The 19,516-nt window shown below is 43.2% G+C and overlaps 1 pseudogene; it reads right to left on the bottom strand.

Moving 5' to 3' along the window:
• Window positions 1–18,686: 18,686 nt before the first annotated feature.
• Window positions 18,687–19,077, bottom strand: LOC120640034 (annotated as a pseudogene).
• Between the last annotated feature and the right edge of the window lie 439 nt (window positions 19,078–19,516).

Genomic DNA, 19,516 nt, shown 5'->3' with positions numbered 1-19,516 from the left:
CCCTTTCTTTCTAGCCTGTGGATCCGGCACAACCCACCCCCCCCCCAGACTACTGAGTTCGACCACTCTGCACCCGTACGTCCGGACAAAAATAAACCTACTTCTACCAAGGGGGTGCGAGATCGTTCCACTCACTGGTCCAATCAGGTACTTAAGCTTATCGATTACCATATTTCTCGGTATGTGGCTAGTACTTTCAAACGCTCAATGAAATGAGCCACACACCACGACCTTAGTAATTTTTGACTACACCAGCGGGGTATCACAATACACAACCCCGCCTGTTGTCCTTATATTTCTGCAGGAATTTAAAGTCAGTAAAACCCCTTGACTTCTACCATTCCTAATTAGCGGGGAAACTAGTCGATAAAAAGATCCGGATATCAAACATAGGTAGCTAGGGATCATGCATCTAAGATTTTCGATCAACGCCTAGAAAACTTAAATGCAGGAAATAAAATTATTACAACACATTATGAATAGTTAGATGAATAGAACTCTGAAAATAATGGGATTATGCACCGGAGCTTGCCTTCTTGGGCACTGTCAGGCAGAGAAACTTCTGGGGCTTGGCCTAGGTCTTGAGCTAAGTTAGCATAGTTCAAATTTACCTCCTGAGCAAGAGAATCCGCGGGAACCAGCACGTAATCACCGTCCGCAAGATTAATCGTTTCTATATGCAATGCAAGATTATGAGTAACATGGGAATAATGATTTCTTTCCTTCACGATAAAGTTGTAGTCCAACAAAATAACTTAGAGATGGTCTTTGTAAACTTATTTACTGGGCAGTCATTTATGGAGTAGTACTTATTACTATGTTTCTTCATGAATGAGTGTGTGGGTTGGTTTTTATTTCCACCATTAAAACATAGAATGTTTTCACAAATTCATAATAGCAAATCTACTCATAAGCTAGTGATGAAAATTTAGTGTAGAACAGATCAGATACTTTAGCATCTACTGTATAAATTTCAGCACCTAACCATAAAGCATTTAATCATAATAATTCATGTAAGCAGATTACTCTAGTGACTTCACATTTTTGCACAGAATTTTTGACATGGGTTCTGGTGCTACAAATTTTATCGTAGCATCTACTCAGTACTGTAAAATTTGCAGATTTTATTTCCTTAAGCATCAGAGGTTATAAAATGGACAAAAATAGCAAGCTATTAACTAAGTTTAATTTTACAGAGAGTTATACCAGGTATATGGTTCTCAAATTTTACCAGAGCCTACATATGACCTAAAAATATTCTAGAAAAATTATCAAGTATTATTTCTACCAGATAAATTAATTATGTCTTTAATTTTATATGAACTAGCATAATTATTCAAAGTCCAAGACTATCAGTACTGCAGGTGAAATTTTACTCAGAACATATCCAAAACTCATGATCAAATAAGCTATATTTTACTCAGAACAAAAATGGTAAATCTAATCAAGAGATAATAAGCATGATTTTTATCTAAAGCAATATTCAGTAACTAGGGCTCAAACTTCCCAGGATTGCTTGCAGAACCAAAATGAGACTTCAAAAATAAATATAGATTTTTCTGAGCATAAAAACTATATAAGATGCATTAAGTTGTTTAAACAAGCATTAATCATAGTATATAGTATTCTAACTCTAACAGTCCTGAAATTTTTGGGTTAGCATGGTTTCAGTTATATATGCATGTAGGAAAAATTTCAGAGCAATATCATGCACATGTTGTCCAGCATTAAATCATGGAGTTCATTAACAGATTTGAGAATCTTGATGGTTCTAACAAGATAACAGTTTTAGTTGGGTGCCATATTTTTACTGTGAGCCTAAAATTCCATCAGAAACAACGTACCCGAAAATCATGGTCATTTGTTGAGTAGAACTTCTTGTACATGCATTGGTTGTTTTTCTTATTCTTTTTCATAGATTAAATTTGGTTGAGTTTCTGCAGATTTAGTTGTTACAGAACTTGTAGATCCTATTATCAAGATTCCAGATCAGTTGAGTTTGCATTTTTAAGATTTTTCTGTAATTTGTTATGCATTTTAAAATTTCACTGCTTAACCCTAAAATACGTGCAAACTCACCCTCAAACGAAAAAAAGAAATTACAACTGGGTCCTTCGCCGGCCTTCTCCGCCGTTGCATCTTGCCGGTGGTGTTCCGCTAAGCAGGGCTTACCGGGGCTGCAACGTGGAGGTGCGTGTGAGAGAGGAGTTCGAGAACCACCTACCCAGGTCGACGTTCAGGTGAATGGTGGCCAGGAACGAGCTCGTTGGCGTCGACGGCGGTGGTGGTGTTCGGGTCGTCGGCGGTGTAGGCGAAGAAGGGCTCGGGGTAGAGGAATGTCGCGCGCACGAGCACTGCGAGAGCATGAGGAAGCTCCTGGGGTAGCGGTCGTGCTCGGACTCCCTCGAATTTGGCCGGTCCGCAGCGAGCCCCGAGCTCGCCGGCGTCGGCGCAGAAGGGGAACGACGACGGGGATGGGTTTTGGTGAGATTCAGTGCGCGTGTGAGCTTTACTAGAGTGTTGCAAGGCTGCTGCGGTGGTTGGGTGAGGCAATGTGGGTCTGGGGTGGCCTACTCGCACGAGCTCGAGCTCGCCAGCAATGGCGGGTGGAGGAGGAAAGGGAAGGAGAGAGGGGTCGCATGACTGCGGGGTCTCTGGTCCTATTTATAGGCTGGAGGGCTTCGAGGCGAAGCAAATGGCGCCTGGGGGATGGCGGTCTGGCCCGGGACGACTCGACGGCGAGGTGGCGGAGGGAGCAGCGGCGAGTTGCATGGCGGGGCGGCGTGGTGCCTTGCCAGCAGGCCAGGGGTGCGTGTCAAGTGAAGGGAGAGCCAGCTAGCAGGCCAGGAGGCAGGTTTGAGGTCCATCGGGGGCCCAGATGGCCATGGACGGCGTCCACCGTAGAGGAACCGAGGAAGGGGCGATGGAGGTAGGGGCTCATGTGTGATTTCTAAAAGTTTAGGGACCCCTCGGTAAACTAAAATTTTCTATATTTTCTGGGGCTCAAATAAAAAAAGTGTTGAATACCAAATCTGCATAACTTTTCAAGATCTACAGCTTTTGTTTTATGCATATTTTCATTTGAAACCCACAATTTGAACTATTTTAAATTTCCTAATTTGCATAAAAGGACTTTGATTTTGCTGCAACTTTTGGGTGGTTTTTGGCTGAAAGCTCCAATTAGCACATGTCATTTAAGTTACCCTTTATGAGCCAAACTTATTTTTATGCACATTTTTGAATTGGATTTTGAGTAGTTTTTCACCCCTTTTTCTTTCTCCTTTTAATTTCTTTTGTGTAGTTTGACTTTTATTTGACCTCTCCTCTTTGAATTAATTTCCCACATTCTTCTTTCAGTTTTAATTGGGTAAAGTGTTCTGTATTTAAGTGTTCAGACACCTGCGGTGTCACAGTCTACACCCCTTAAAGAGAATCTCGACCCGAGATTGGATGATTGAATTGAGGTAGGGAGATAAGATACCTGAGGTGAAGCTAAGAAAACCCGGATAATGTCGATTGAGATAATCTTCCGTCTCCCAAGTGGCCTCTTCTTCAGTGTGATGTGACCACTGAATCTTATACATTTTTACCACTTTTTGACGGGTGCCTCTCTCTTTTTGATCCAGTATTCTGAGTGGATATTCAGTATAAGAGAGGTCGGGTTCCACTAATAATTCCTGTCGATCGATGATCTCAGTAGGAACTCGAATACATTTCTTGAGTTGAGATATGTGGAAAACATCATGGATGGATGCGAGTCGTGAAGGAAGTCGCAGTCGATAAGCCACGGGTCCACATTCTTCAATGATTTCAAATGGCCCGACATAGCGAGGTGCTAGTTTGCCCTTGACTCCGAAGCGTTGTACGCCTCGGGTTGGTGAAATTCGTAAATAAACGTGATCACCAACGTTAAATTTCAAAGGTTTCCTTTGCTTATCAAAGTAACTCTTTTGCCGGGATTGGGCTGCTCGGAGATTTGCTTGTATGATTTTCACTTTCTCCTCAGCTTCGACCACTAGCTCGGGTCCGAATATTTTACGTTCTCCGATCTGTGACCAACTCAAAGGAGTTCGACACCGTCGACCATATAATGCTTCAAATGGTGCCATTTTTAGGCTGGCTTGATAGCTGTTGTTATAAGAAAACTCAGCTAACGCCAAACATTTATCCCAATTTCTGTCATAATGGATAACACATGCTCGAAGCATGTCTTCCAGAATTTGATTCACCCAATCGGTTTGCCCGTCAGTTTGTGGATGATAAGCTGAGCTTCGAATTAATTTAGTTCTGAGAGCTTCTTGGAGTTGCTCCCAAAACTGTGCCACAAACTGAGTACCCCGATCTGAGATAATGGTTTTTGGTACACCGTGTAGGCAGACAATTCGATCGATACAAATTTCAGCATACCTCTTGGCTCGATATTCTGTATGTACTGGAATAAAATGAGCGGTCTTTGTGAGCCTGTCAACAATAACCCAAATGGAATCATGGTGTTGAGAGGTGTTGAGTAAGCCCACAATGAAATCCATGCTGATATCTTCCCATTTCCAGGATGGAATCGGCAGAGGTTGGAGAGTTCCAGCAACCTTTAAATGACTAGCTTTCACTCTCTGACATGTGTCACACTCTGCAACATATTTAGCAATTTCTCTCTTCATTCGAGTCCACCAAAAATTTTGCCTGAGATCTTGGTACATTTTGGTGCTACCTGGATGAATGGAAAACTTAGAGAGATGTGCTTCATCCAAAATTTGTTTCCGCAGCTCATGATTTTTAGGAACGATTAGGCGATTCTCGAACAACAAAATTCTTTTATGGTCTACACGGAAACACTTGTATTTATTTTCACCCTCTAGCACTTTCTGTTTGATAATTCCAACACTCTTATCATGAAATTGTGCCATGATGACTTGGTCATGAAGTGTCGGTTCCACAGAAATGTGAGTCAGTGAACCTTGAGGAATGATTTCCAAATTTAGCCTTTGCATTTCAGCACACAATGACTGGTTGTATGTCTCTGCTGAAAGGTAGTTGTAGTGAACCTTGCGACTAAGCGCATCGGCGACGACATTGGCCTTGCCTGGATGATAGTGAACCTCCAGGTCATAATCTTTGAATAATTCCAGCCATCTTCGTTGCCTCATATTCAGTTTCACTTTGAGTGAAAATATATTTGAGACTCTTATGGTCGGTGAAGATGTTGCAATGAGTGCCCATAAGATAATGTCTCGAAATCTTGAGAGCATGAATGACTGCTACTAGCTCAAGATCATGAGTGGGATAATTGAGTTCGTGTGGTCGAAGAGCTCGGGAAGCATATGCAATAACTCGATTATCTTGCATGAGAACACAACCAAGACCAGTTCCCGATGCATCACAGTAAACATCATAGGACTTGCTGTTGTCTGGTTGGGCCAAGACTGGTGCTGTGGTAAGATGTGCTCTCAGTGTATGAAATGCTTCATCGCAGTTCGCATCCCACTTAAATTTAACATCTTTCTTCAGTAGTTCCCTCATTGGTTTTGCTATTCTAGAGAAGTCCGGAATAAATCTGCGGTAATATCCCGCCAATCCGAGGAAATTGCGAATCTGATGAACAGAGGTAGGAGGCTTACAGTCCATCACCTCTTGTACCTTGCTGGGGTCGACTGAAATACCTTCACTGGATATGGTGTGACCCAAAAATTTGACTGTGTTCAACCAAAATTCACATTTAGAGAATTTTGCATATAGCTGATGATCGCGGAGGCGTTGGAGAACAATACGCAAGTGTTCCTCATGTTCCTCCTCATTTTTGGAATAGATTAGAATGTTGTCGATGAAAACCACAATGAACTTATCAAGTTCTGGCATAAATACTGAGTTCATAAGGTACATGAAGTAAGCGGGAGCATTTGTGAGGCCGAAGGACATAACCAAATACTCATAAAGACCATATCTGGTTGAGAAGGCTGTCTTCGGTATATCACAAGGTCTGATTTTTATTTGATGATACCCCGAACGAAGATCAATCTTAGAGAAGATCTTTGCTCCAGATAACTGATCAAACAGTACATCAATGCGGGGAAGGGGATATTTATTTTTGATGGTTACCGCATTGAGAGGCCGGTAATAGACACACAACCTCTGACTGTCATCTTTCTTCTTTACGAACAATGCAGGACAGCCCCAAGGTGAAGCACTTGGGCGGATAAAACCTTTGTCCAGTAGTTCTTGTAATTGGATTTTTAGTTCTGCCAACTCTTTAGGTGGACAGCCCCAAGGTGAAGCACTTGGGTGGATAAAACCTTTGTCTAGTAGTTCTTGTAATTGGATTTTCAGTTCTGCCAACTCTTTAGGTGGCATTCGGTACGGCCTTTTTGAGATGGGTTCGGTACCGGGCTGTAGTTCAATGACAAATTCGATATCTCGGTCTGGCGGCATACCAGGTAAATCATCTGGAAAAACATCTGCATATTCACGGACTACAGAAATATCTTCGAGGCGAATATCTTTCATGGCATAAGCACACGAATTGACATGCTCTGAATGAGGAAGATATAAAACCGAGTGGCCATGGGTGGGTGAATTAATTTCAACTGCTCGGGAAAAGATGTCTAACAGTACCCCATGTCTTTTCATCCAATCCATTCCCAGAATAATATCCATCCCTTCTAGTGGCAATAGGATTAAAGTGGTAGGAATAGTTTTGCTACCCATCTTAAGTGGTGCATTATTAACGATTTGGTTTGATGCGAATTTACCACCCGAGGTAGATATCATGAATGACCCTTTAGTGTAACAAAAATCTAACCCAACCCTTGCTCCAAATTTTGAACTAATAAAGCTATGGGATGCACCAGAATCGAATAAGATAACTGCAGGTTGATGGTTTATAGAGAATGTACCCGACATAATCTGTGCTCCTTCGAGAAGTTCAGCAAGGTTGGTGAAGTTAAGTTGGCCCTGCCTGACTTGAACAGTTTGCTTCTTGCCTTTATTTTGATCATTTCTGCAAGAAGCCTGCCCCGGATTTTGTCCCGCTTGTGGGCACATTGTGGCAAAATGATTTGGGCTCCCACACTTGAAGCAACGGTTGTTGTTGTCGGGGCGAGCTGCCTGCTAAAAATTAGGCCTAGGGCCGATTGGCTGCTGCGGCTGTGGTGGAGCATAATGAGTTTGCTGCTGCTGCTGCTGAGGAGGTCGAATAACCCATCACCCTGGCTGAGGGGCCTTCTGAGAGGGTGCAGCTGGGGCATTCTACACAATACGATACCTCGGTACGGAAGCACTCGAGGGTCCAGCAGGTGCCTTGCGCTTCTTTTCAGTGCGGTGTGCAGCAATAAGATCCTCCTGGGTGATAGCCAAATTCACCAATTCATTGAAAGAGTCAGCACGGACAAGATTTAGCCTTTCTTGCAACTTGGTACTAAGGCCTCGACGAAAGCGTTCACGCTTCTTAGTGTCGGTATCCGCGTGATGTCCAGCATATTGGCACAAGTGATTGAAAGCATGTGCATACTGCAACACAGTCCGAGTGCCCTGAGTTAATGCCAAGAACTCGTTGAGCTTACGATCAAGGAGTCTAGCTGGAATATGATGAGCCCGAAAAGCAGTTTTGAATTCATTCCAATTCACCACATGATCAGCCAGTAGCATCTCGTGGTAATGATCCCACCACATACGAGCTGATCCGCGAAGCTGCAGTGCGGCATAGCGAGTCTTGTTCGCTTCCGAACAAGTAGTCAATAGAGAAAACTTGGACTCGACTGTGCGAATCCAAGCGTCCGCGTCCAGAGGCTCATTCGCTTTAGTGAACAGCTGAGGCTGAGTACTAAGGAGATCTTGGTAGATCGCTTCTTGCGCTTGATGAGCATGATGCCCACCCCGCGGTTGCTGCTGAGCTTGAACCAACTGCCGCAATATCTCAGTTTGGGTAGCAAGAACTTCGGCGATACCCATTGGTGGAGGAGGTGGAGGTGGATCGCCATTCCCTCCGGCTCCAAAACCACTAGGGGTGCCCCGAGTTGATCCAACCATCTGAAATGTGAGTAATTTGCATTAGGCTCAACATTTTTATCATTTAAAATGGAACATGCAACTCAAAATATAATGGAAGTGATAAGAATTGCTTAATTCATGTTGTGCAGAAAAACCGGTGATACGAGAAAGCACATAACTGGAGTTCTGTACATGATATAAAATTGAAATTTTTTCTGGAGATAGATAATTTCATGAGCTACAACTGTGGTAGTCAACGCAAAGTCCGATTCCCAGAGTAGGTTAGTCGAAAAATTCATTTACTCCTCCTCTGGTTATCTGCTTTTTCAGAAAATAGAGCTTCTGTAATTTGCGATTATCTCCTGCTATATAAGTATGTTTGAGCTGAAATTTGGTGAGCAATTCAATGATGAAATTTGGAAAAACTTTGGTATTCAACTCAGGAGCTAATTCAGAAAGGAAATAAGGATAAAAATTCGAACTAGCTGCTGCATTCAACTTTTCACAGATCACCGATATTTCACATGAGTAGCATTAAGGGCTCATCACATCCATCATCCTCTCACTTCTACTTAGTTACTTCTAACATCAGAACTAAGGGGGTTACTCAACTCTGAGTTAGCCTAGTAGCCATGATCCAAAAGTAGGCTACACTAAGAGGAGTCTACAAAAGCTAAGAAAAACAGCGCCTCGGTCTACATATTGACCGATGCCTCACTCGCCACGGGAGTGTGAAACTCAACCGGTGCGGGCTGCGGTGCTGGGTCCTCAAAGTCCATCTCCAAAACACCCTAGATCTCCTGAGGCTCCTCCTCACCACCATCAACCTACATCGGGCCGGGTGGTGCAGGCGGACCAACCTGCAGCTGGTGGAGCTGAGCCTGAGCGTTGTCCAGGTCAAGCTGGAGATCATGAAACTAGTCCACAAGGAAGTTGATCGTAGCATCACGATCCATCACTGTATCCTGAAGCTCGTGGATCTGGCCGTGGAGCTGGGTGATAAGAGCAGCCCTGCTCTCGAGCTCGGCACTAGCCTCCTGAAGCTGCTCATCCCTCAGTTGGACGGTCAGGTGCAAGGCCTGCGCCTGGTCTACCAGCTGAGCGACCGCGTAGCTCTGGAAAGTGTGGAGTCTGTGTAGACCGTCTAAGAACAACACTGTCGTCCAGAGAGCCCCGACCGGGTCGAGGTTTGCGATGGCGTCCACGTGTGCCATCCGGTCTATCTAGAGTGGGTCGGCCGGGTCGTGTGCAGGGAACAACCCGTACGCGGTCAGAACCACCTCCAAAGGGTGCAAGGAGCAGAACATGGTCAGTGCCCTCATGGAGGTGAGCTCCCAAGTGTCTAGCAGATGGTGTCAGACCATCTGAGTCATGATTGGCTCCCATCCATTGAGCGGGTGCTGCGGGATCACCATCATCACACTGCAGCGGTGAACCCCGTCCTCCACAAAGTCATTGCCATCGTAGATCGGTGGCCGGAGGTAACCCACTGCACTCAAAAGCTCCCAGAGACGGCGAGGAAGTCTGTCCTAGTGCAAGGAAGCGGAGTGCACGTGCCCCTGCTCGTCAACAACCAGTAGCTCGTCCATCTGTCCCAACAAAAGACCGATGGATCAGCTGATGATAAACAAAGAATAGCTGGTTCTGGACAGTGAAAGAAATTGATCAAATCGCTAGATAATAAGCTCGGAAAATTCTCAAAAATTTACAGGAGATCCCTATGATGATAAGGAACATTTCATCTAGTCATCACTAAGATCAATTCGGACTCCAAGGGGGTGATATGCTCAGGTTGTCAGAGTGACGTCGACCAGGAAAACTGTGTGTCCAGAAAGGGTGTACTTTGACCATAACTACCAAACCAGTTGACCAAGATAATTCAAATTTTTATGATAAGTTCATCATTAAGTTATCTACAACTTTCATGTTGAATGATTTTTCATTTGAGCAACTTAAGTCGGTCGAAAAATTAGGTTTGTGCACACTGCTCAACACTGACAGATTTACAGAGGGTTGATCTAAATTCAAAAACACCAAGCTAGGAGGCTTCAAAAATTCTCAAATGTTTACAGGGGTTTGGTGACTCAGGGAGCCTCATTTCACCTTACTACCCCAAGTTGATTTGAGCATGTTATCAGAGGTTTAAAATTCGAGGAAACAATTTTCCTGAATTTGCAGACCATCTAGATGATCCTTAGGATAGGGTTTTAGCCAATTTTATTACGATTTCTTCCAAGGATTTCTTTGCTGATGATTTGAGTATGAATGCAGAACCTATCCACCCTCACCAAGGAAAAGAATTACCAAGTAGTCTTGGTCTTACGCAATTGACTTTGGTGACATACATATTACGTCTCTCGCTATATAACTACTCGATATAGCTAGATAGCCTAAGATTCACTTTCGAGTTAGTGTACCTACAGAAAATTGACAGTATAAAATGAACCTTTCGTGCCATCACTCATGAAAGTGTTCCCATCCATTACCGATCACTATAGAACCGGCATCCATACAATTACCGCCGTATGGACAACGTTAAGCATACGTCATCGAAACAACGTATTGACTGAGTACCGTCTTAGACGGGGAATTGAATTCCAATTTCGAACCATTACTCCCCATATATTCAACCGAAGTTGGTATATGGGCAGTATCTCAAGTAGGCCACTGCTTGAGCTTCAGCGTTCAGCTCGCATCACCGATGGGAAGGTCAGACTCCCTCAACTGACTGAGTAAGCATACCTCCGCGGCGATGATATAGTTGGAGAATTTAAATTGCGGAATTTAAATACTGAAAAGTAATGTGCTGGAAGTTAGCCATACAATATAAGCCACCTGATTATGCCCATAAGATCCCCTAGGGCTTTACATTCTAGACTTGTCCTTGGAGATCCTAGACTTTTCAAAAACTTTAGTAGTTTTGAAGTCAAGTTTTAGTTTGTTGTTTAGAAAACAGAGGTTGCCATCTCTGGTAGGCTGTCTGCGAGCTCTTATGCCAGCTGTGGTGGAACCACCCAAACTAACTGGGCCCGGGTGCACTGATCTTCATTGCTAGGCAACTCCGACCCAATTCGGCACGCACCGGTAGTTCCTCGAGTGAAGCCTCGATAAAAGCCACGCTATTCTAGGATCGCACAGACAACACTCACACGAAGGTGAGCCCAAAGATTACAATATAGATCATTTCATACATCTCAGAGTTTGCAGCGGAAAGTAAATTTATTACAAAACCATGTTCAGAATAGTAAAGTACTGAAGAGTTCCAGACTACTCAAATTATTCAAGTGTCAATGTCTCAGCGGAAGTAATAAAAACATCTAACGAAAGGAAGTGATATATCGATAAAGCCCATACGAAACACGTCACTCAGCGGGAGGGTCGTCCGCACCAGCTGAAGGGCCATCCCACTCAACAGACCAGCCCGGAGGCAAAGTACATGGCCAAGTAAGACTCGCAATCATATCCTCAAAGTTAGTACCTGAAAAATAGTGCCACAAGCAAGGCTGAGTATACTAATACTCAGCAAGACTTACCCGTCTCCGGATATAACTTAGTCCGATAACTAGACATGCAAGGCTTTTTGGTTTGTGGGTTTGTTTTGCCAAAAATTCCACTAGGAGTTGATCCTTAATTTTAGATTTTACTTAGCCATATTCTAATTGGATTTAACCATTCTAAGTTTGCAACTATCTCTACTCAAACATGGTAGAGCAAACATTTAATCATACAGCAGTATTATCATCATCATGTTCCACTTGTTACTCTGTGTGACCGAAAACGTTAAACAGTCTCATGCCGTGAGAGGCGGACGATTCTGAATCGAATTTCAACCTGGCCAGGGGAACCAAGACCACACGCATGGGGATCGACTTTGCTCCCACCCACGCTACTGTTCCCCTTTCTTTCCAGCCTGTGGATCCGGCACACCCCCCCCCCCCCCCCCGACTACAGAGTCCGACCATTCTGCACCCGTACGTCCGAACAAAAATAAACCTACTTCTACCAAGGGGGTGCGAGATTGTTCCACTCACTGGTCCAATCAGGTACTTAAGCTTACCGATTACCATATTTCTCGGTATGTGGCTAGTACTTTCAAACGCTTAACGAAATGAGCCACACACCGCAACCTTAGTAATTTTTGACTACACTAGCGGGGTATCACAACTACACAACCCCGCCCGTTGCCCTTATATTTTAGCACGGATTTAAAGTCAGTAAAATTCCTATATGCTCGCGAGAGGCAGGAAACCCCTCGACTTCTACCGTTCCTAATTAGCGGGGCAATTAGTCGATAAAAAGATTCGGATATCAAACATAGGTACCTAGGGATCATGCATCTAAGGTTTTCGATCAACACCTAGAAAACTTAAATGCAGGAAATAAAATTATTACAACACATTATGAATAGTTAGATGAATAGAACTCTGAAAATAATGGGATTATGCACCGGAGCTTGCCTTCTTGGGCACTGTCAGGCAGAGAAACTTCTGGGGCTTGGCCCAGGTCTTGAGCTAAGTTAGCACAGTTCAAATTAACCTCCTAAGCAAGAGAATCTACGGGAACCCGCTCGTAATCACCGTCCGCAAGATTAACCGTTTCTATATGCAATGCAAGATTATGAGTTACACGGGAATAATGATTTCTTTCCTTCACGATAAAGTTGTAGTCCAACAAAATAACTTAGAGATGGTCTTTGTAAACTTATTTACTGGGCAGTCATTTATGGAGTAGTACTTATTACTATGTTTCTTCAAGAATGAGTGTGTGGGTTGGTTTTTATTTCCACCATTAAAACATAGCATGTTTTCACAAATTCATAACAGCAAATCTACTCATAAGCTAGTGATGAAAATTTAATGTAGAACAGATCAGATACTTTAGAATCTACTCTATAAATTTCAGCACCTAACCATAAAGCATTTAATCATAGTAATTCATGTAAGCAGATTACTCTAGTGACTTCATATTTTTGTACAGAACGTTTGACATGGGTTCTGGTGCTACAAATTTTACCAAAACATCTATATAGCATCTACTCCATACTGTAAAATTTGAATATTTTATTTCCTTAAGTATCAGAGGTTATAAAATGGACAAATATAGCAACCTATTAACTAAGATTAATTTTACAGAGAGTTATACCAACGATATGGTTCTCAAATTTTTACGAGAGCCTACATATGACCTAAATATGTTCCAGAAAAATTATCAAGTATTATTTATACAATATATATTAATTATGCATTTAATGTTTTATGAGCTAGCATAATTATTCATAGTCCAAGAAAATCAGTACTGCAGGTGAACTTTTTATCATGGTAAGACACTACTCTGGTTAAGAACATATCCAAAACTCATGATCAAAAAAGGTATATTTTACTCATAACCAAAAATGGTAAATCTAATCAAGAGATACTAAGCATGATTTTTATCTAAAGCAATATCCAGTAACTAGGGCTCAAACTTCGCAGGCATGCTTACAGTACCAAAATGAGACTTCACAAATAAATATAGATTTTGTGGAGAATAAAAACTATATAAGATGCATTAAGTTGTTTTAAAAAGCATTAATCATAGTATATAGTAATCTAACTCTAACAGTCCTGAATTTTATGGGTTAGCACGGTTTCAGTTATACATGCATGTAGGAAAAATTTCAGAGCAATATCATGCACATGTTTTCCAACATTAAATCATGGAGTTCATTAACAGATTTGAGAATCTTGATGGTTCTAACAAGATAACAGTTTTAGTTAGGTGCCATCTTTTTACTGTGAGCCTAAAATTCCATCAGAAACAACATACCCAAAAATCATGGTCATTTGTTGAGTAGAACTACCTGTACTTGCATTGGTTGTTTTTCTTATTCTTTTTCATAGATTAAATTTGGTAGAGTTTCTACAGATTTGGTTGTTACAAAACTTGTAGATCTTGTTATCAAGATTGCAGATCAGTTGAGTTTGCATTTTTACGATTTTTTTGTGATTTGTTATGCATTTTAGAAGTTCACTGCTTAACCCTAGAAAACTTGCAAACTCACCCTCAAACGAAAAAAAGAAATTACAACATTGCGCCGTTGCATCTTGCCGGTGGTGTTCCGCTAAGCAGGGCTTACCGGGGCTGCAACGTGGAGGCGCATGTGAGAGAGGAGTTCGAGAACCACCTACCTAGGTCGACATTTAGGTGAATGGTGGCCGGGAACGAGCTCATCGGCGTCGATGGCGGCGGTGGTGTTCAGGTCGTCGGTGGTGTAGGCGAAGAAGGGCTCGGGATAGAGGAACGTCGCGTGCACGAGCACCGCGAGAGCATGAGGAAGCTCCTGGGGTAGCGGCCGTGCTCGGACTCCCTCGAATTTGGCCGGTCCGCGGCGAGCCCCGAGCTCGCCGGTGGCGGTGCGGAAGGGGAACGGCGACGGGGATGGGTTTTAGTGAGATTCAGCACACGTGTGAGCTTTACTGGAGTGTTGCGAGGCTGCTGGGGTGGTTGGGTGAGACAATGTTGGTCTGGGGTGGCCTGCCCACACGAGCTCGAGCTCGTCGGCAATGGCGGGTGGAGGAGGAAGGGAAAGGAGAGAGGGGTCGCGTGACTGCGGGGTCTCTTGTCCTATTTATAGGCTGGAGGGCTTCGAGGCGAAGCAAATGGCGCCTGGGGGAGGGCGGTCTGGCCCGGGACGACTCGATGGCGAGGTGGCGGAGGGAGCAGCGGCGAGTTGCATGGCGGGGCGGCGTGGCGCCTTGCCAGCAGGCCAGGGGTGCGTGTCAAGTAAAGGGAGAGCCAGCTAGCAGGCCAGGCGGCAGGTTTGAGGTCCACCGGGGGCCCAGATGGCCATGGACGGCGTCCACCGTAGAGGAACCGAGGAAGGGGAGATGGAGGTAGGGGCTCATGTGTGATTTCTAAAAGTTTAGGGACCCCTCGGTAAACTAAAATTTTCTATATTTTCCGGGGCTCAAATAAAAAAGTGTTGAATACCAAATCTACATAACTTTTCAAGATCTACAACTTTTGTTTTATGCAAATTTTCATTTGAATCCCACAATTTGAACTATTTTAAATTTCCTAATTTGCATAAAAGGACTTTGATTTTGCTGCAGCTTTTGGGTGGTTTTTGGCTGAAAGCTCCAATTAGCACATGTCATTTAAGGTACCCTTTATGAGCCAAACTTATTTGTGTGCACATTTTTGAATTGGATTTTGAGTAGTTTTTCACCCCTTTTTCTTTCTCCTTTTAATTTCTTTTGTGTAGTTTGACTTTTATTTGACCTCTCCTCTTTGAATTAATTTCCCACATTCTTCTTTCGGTTTTAATTGGGTACAGTGTTCTGTATTTAAGTGTTCAGACACCTGAGGTGTCACAAAAGCTTCCCTGTGCATGTGTGGCCATTGGCGTGGAACTGCTGTACACACGAGGAAACTGAGTAGGTGTTACAGTACTAATCGGCTGTACATCCACAATATTCCCATCTGTATGAGCCTGAGGGTCAATCTGTGATGTCTCAGTAGCCGATCCAGTAGGGGAGAAAACCATCTGACTGGCCTGTTGATAATTCGGTCCCACAAAACCAAGCATCCTCCTATCTTGCAGTGTCTTGAGCACAGCATTGTGAACAGAATTAGCCATGATCAGAGCATGTTTCACGAAAGCTGATTGCTTGATTCATCAGATGTATCACCCTGTCCTCCTGTGACACATCATAGGGTGGAAGAGTAGGAAAATCGTACTTCTTGATTACCTCTCCACTCCTATTGGTGTTGTAGGATGAAAGGCATCGCTGCTCGTAAGCGTCAGTGGCCGCCTTGAGTTCTGCCTTTTGCTCTTCCTTCAGCTTATCCTTATCGATCGGGATCTGGTTCTGCGGAGAAACCTTTCCCTTTTCTTCAGTTGACATCTTGATGTTTCTGGTCCCACCAGGTGTGCCAAAAGATGTGTTGACGTGAAACGATCACACACCAAGCTCGAGAGCCCCGTACGCCAAGACAGGACTGCACTTGATTCAAACCAAGGCATGCCAGTCAATTTGATCTGTAAATTGATAAGGAAACAACAAACCGTCAAATTCAAGAGTGTATCTGCTGGATTTCCGAATCACTCTTATGTGGCATATCGGCAAGGCTCTGCCGATACAGAAAACGACAGCAGATCAGGTATAAAAAGCATGTAATAAAAGCGATATACAGGGAATTGGCAATGAGCTGCCGATACCGATATGCAACTAGACGGCTAGATCTAGAGCCGACATATGCCAGGTAACAATGTACAAACCCACGAATGTGTGGATCTCGAAAAAGCTAAGCTTGCAACCGATCTAATCAGCTTTACAAAGTTTATCGTAATAAATAAGGAGCTTATAGCCGATTAAACAGATCGCTAAGCCGGGTAGTTTGTGAATAGATCTAAATGAGAAAACAGCGATACACCCGAGATCAAAGCTTAGATAAATTCGGTAAATTTTGAATAGATCTGAATGAAGCCACAGCTATGCGCTCGGAAGCTAAAGCTCAGATTTACTCGGTAAAATGAAGAGTTACCAGCAAACCAAGCTGCTCAAATATTAGGCGTCCTTGGTCAGCTTGAAAGAACTTGCGGAAAAGAAAAAAGATGGCGAAGTCACCGACGAGAAAGTAAATTGCAAGTAGAAAATTTATTTGTTTGGATGTGTATCAATCTTTACAATAGCCGGGGGGCTCATATTTGTACCCCACGCTAACACAATCTTAGCCCATCACGGCAAAACACGATTCTATTCTATAAAAATAAAACTAACTCTAAAAATAAGATAACTCTTGCCAAACCGATGCCAAAATATCTGGTCAATCTCCCCTTCTCCAGTCAACAAGATTTTCAGCGGTGATACACAATCACCCTCCAAATCCATCAATCATACGGCGCAGAACCTTTTCTCCTTTCCAACACTCTTCCGCGACACGTGTCAAAATCTGGTGTCAACACATCCTATCAATCCCGTGCTCCCTCCTCGCTCCCGTGGTCGCCCTCTCCTCGTCTTGTGCTCCCTCCTCCCTCCCGCGCTCGCCCCCTTCTCGCCACAGTGGAGCCAAGATCCAATCCCCCGACAGCCATGGCCAACCAAACAACCAAGCTTCGCCAATCTCCAAAATTCGTCAAATCCCTTCCACCAAAATCAAATTAAACCCACCGGCAGCAAGCTCTCGAGGTCCTCCACCAATCCCGTCCACCGGCCAGCCCTAAATCTCGTTGAGGAGGCCCTCTAGCCGAGCGCCCTTGCCGCTGTCGTGGCCGACATTGTCGCCTCCAAGGTGAGCTCCGGCCCAACTTTGTCTTTGCGGCCAACAAACTTCAAAAATGGGGTCGCCTAATGTTCATGGTCTTGATGCTTCTCGTGGTTTTGCTTGTTCGCAGCTATCTTAGTTCTAGTATGATCATGTTCTAGTATGCAAAAGAAAACAAATATATATATATATATATATATATATATATATATATGGAGCAAATGGAGTAGCAACGGACGAGAAACACGCAGTAAAACAATTGGCAACAAATTTGGATTTAGCTACATAGTTGTATGGCACAATTGATCACAACACCATGTAGCAATTAAATGTTCAGACTAGCCTATGAAATTGTACTATGAAATTGTGCATTGAGAGATGGTGTTTCATCTCGCAAACCAAGATTGTAAAGATGATGTGTCAACCTTGGAAACACCCCATGAAACCCCCCACTGAGACTGGCCTGAGGATGTACCTCGGCGCCCTGGCAGCTATGGGCTGGGTGTTCGGCCGCGTGGCCGCGTTGTCCATCTACACAGATGGGGCAGAGTTGTTGTCTGGGACAGTGTAACCTGGTGCAGTGCACGCAGCCTGTGTCGTTCCGGTGCTTTCATTTCGAGCTTCAAAAAATCATTATATTTAGTCTCATTGTTTGATTCCCATGGTAGCGAATATTCCGGGATTTGCCGACTTAGTCTTCGAAGATGCTCATAGGGGTAGGATTTGCCTATGTGTGTTCATAGGGATGAGTGTGCGTGCGTTATGAGTGTCTGAGTTGTACTGTGTAATTGCTAAAAAAAAGACTCCATCCACGATACATAACAATTCACGTTCAGAGATAGAACTTGAAATGTTTCTCAAATTCTACAACAAACAAGAAACCAAAAGATGCTATTTCTTAGGAGAATCAGAATCAATTTCTCTCCAGAAACATTTCTTCAAGAAACCGCTGATTAAAGCCTTAGGACTACCTTAAGGAAAAGATACATCATTACCTAGACTTGTTTACTTATTGCTACATATAAATTTCTCTCTATAATTAATAACTTACTCATGAAGGTCTTAATGCATCCATCCTAGGAACAGTGCAATCCTTATTTTACCATGAAGATCAGTGCTGGTGCTAAATGACCATCATATAGTTATTTATTGACTGCATGCAACTAACCGGACCTCCTAGAATCATTCATAGAAGTTAATTATGGCATGCAGATCAAATCTAACCAGTAATTAGGCAGTATTATTGTCCAATTCCTAGGATTGCACTCTTTTATTTATTGATTTTTTCAAATGCTAGGATTTCATTTTTCATGGGACAGTCTCTCACGAAAAAATATTAATTAAATATACTAGGTAATGGATGAAAAGCTGTTGATTTCATAATTTTCTTATTTCTATATATTGACTCACATGCGATGGCATGTCAACATTATTATTGACTACAGCATGAGAACATCTATCTAGAATGGAACACTAGCAAAGGGCTGCTGGAAGAACAGATGCGGGATTGCAGTAGTCATCGGGTTAAACATGAATGGTAGTTGTTGTTTGTATTATAATCTGTGATGAAATGGCACCACAATGGCATTGCTGAAGTGGTAAGGCCAAAGGTTGCTGCAACATCAGTGACGCTGTTGAAGCTAAGCTGACCATGGCAAATGCCTGTTGCATCATGCAGTACTGCATGCTTGAGTTCATCAAAAAAGTATGCTGCATCATGCAGTACTGCATGCATGGGTTCATAGCAACCAATGCCAGAACAGGTGGCAAGTGCCCTGGTACATGGGTAGCAGTACTGGTGCTTGCACAAAGAGCAAGAAGTGCAAGCAGTGCAAACATTTTGGCTGCCATGATGTTTACTTCTGCTTCCTAAAAATAGATAGGTGGTGTTATTTGTATGTTCTTGTGAGGGTGATGGGTCGAGGAATAATAATCTTGTCCTATTTATAGATGCTTACATGATACATCACCGTGTAGATCAAATAAGGTCTTTGGCATTTGCAAAACTGAAAGTTGAAAGTAGGATAAGCTGGAGGTGACATGGCATTTTGTCAAATTTGGAGATTTCCCTAACTACTTTTGGATGCATATGGTTTCCTCCATGATAACAACACGGGGTACATGGATAAAATATTAGATTGTTCTTACTTTTAATAAGCGAACAAGCCTCTAGCTGAATGCCTAAATGAGTTCAGTGGCTCTAGTAGCACTCCTCAAGTCCTAGGTTCGACTACCTATGGGAGCAAATTTTAGGCTGTGGTTAAAAAGAATTCCCCTCGCTGGGGTGGTC

Source organism: Panicum virgatum, chromosome 7K (genome assembly GCF_016808335.1).
Source record: "Panicum virgatum strain AP13 chromosome 7K, P.virgatum_v5, whole genome shotgun sequence".
NCBI classification, from domain to species: domain Eukaryota; kingdom Viridiplantae; phylum Streptophyta; class Magnoliopsida; order Poales; family Poaceae; genus Panicum; species Panicum virgatum.
This window is presented reverse-complemented; position numbering and strand designations above follow the sequence as displayed.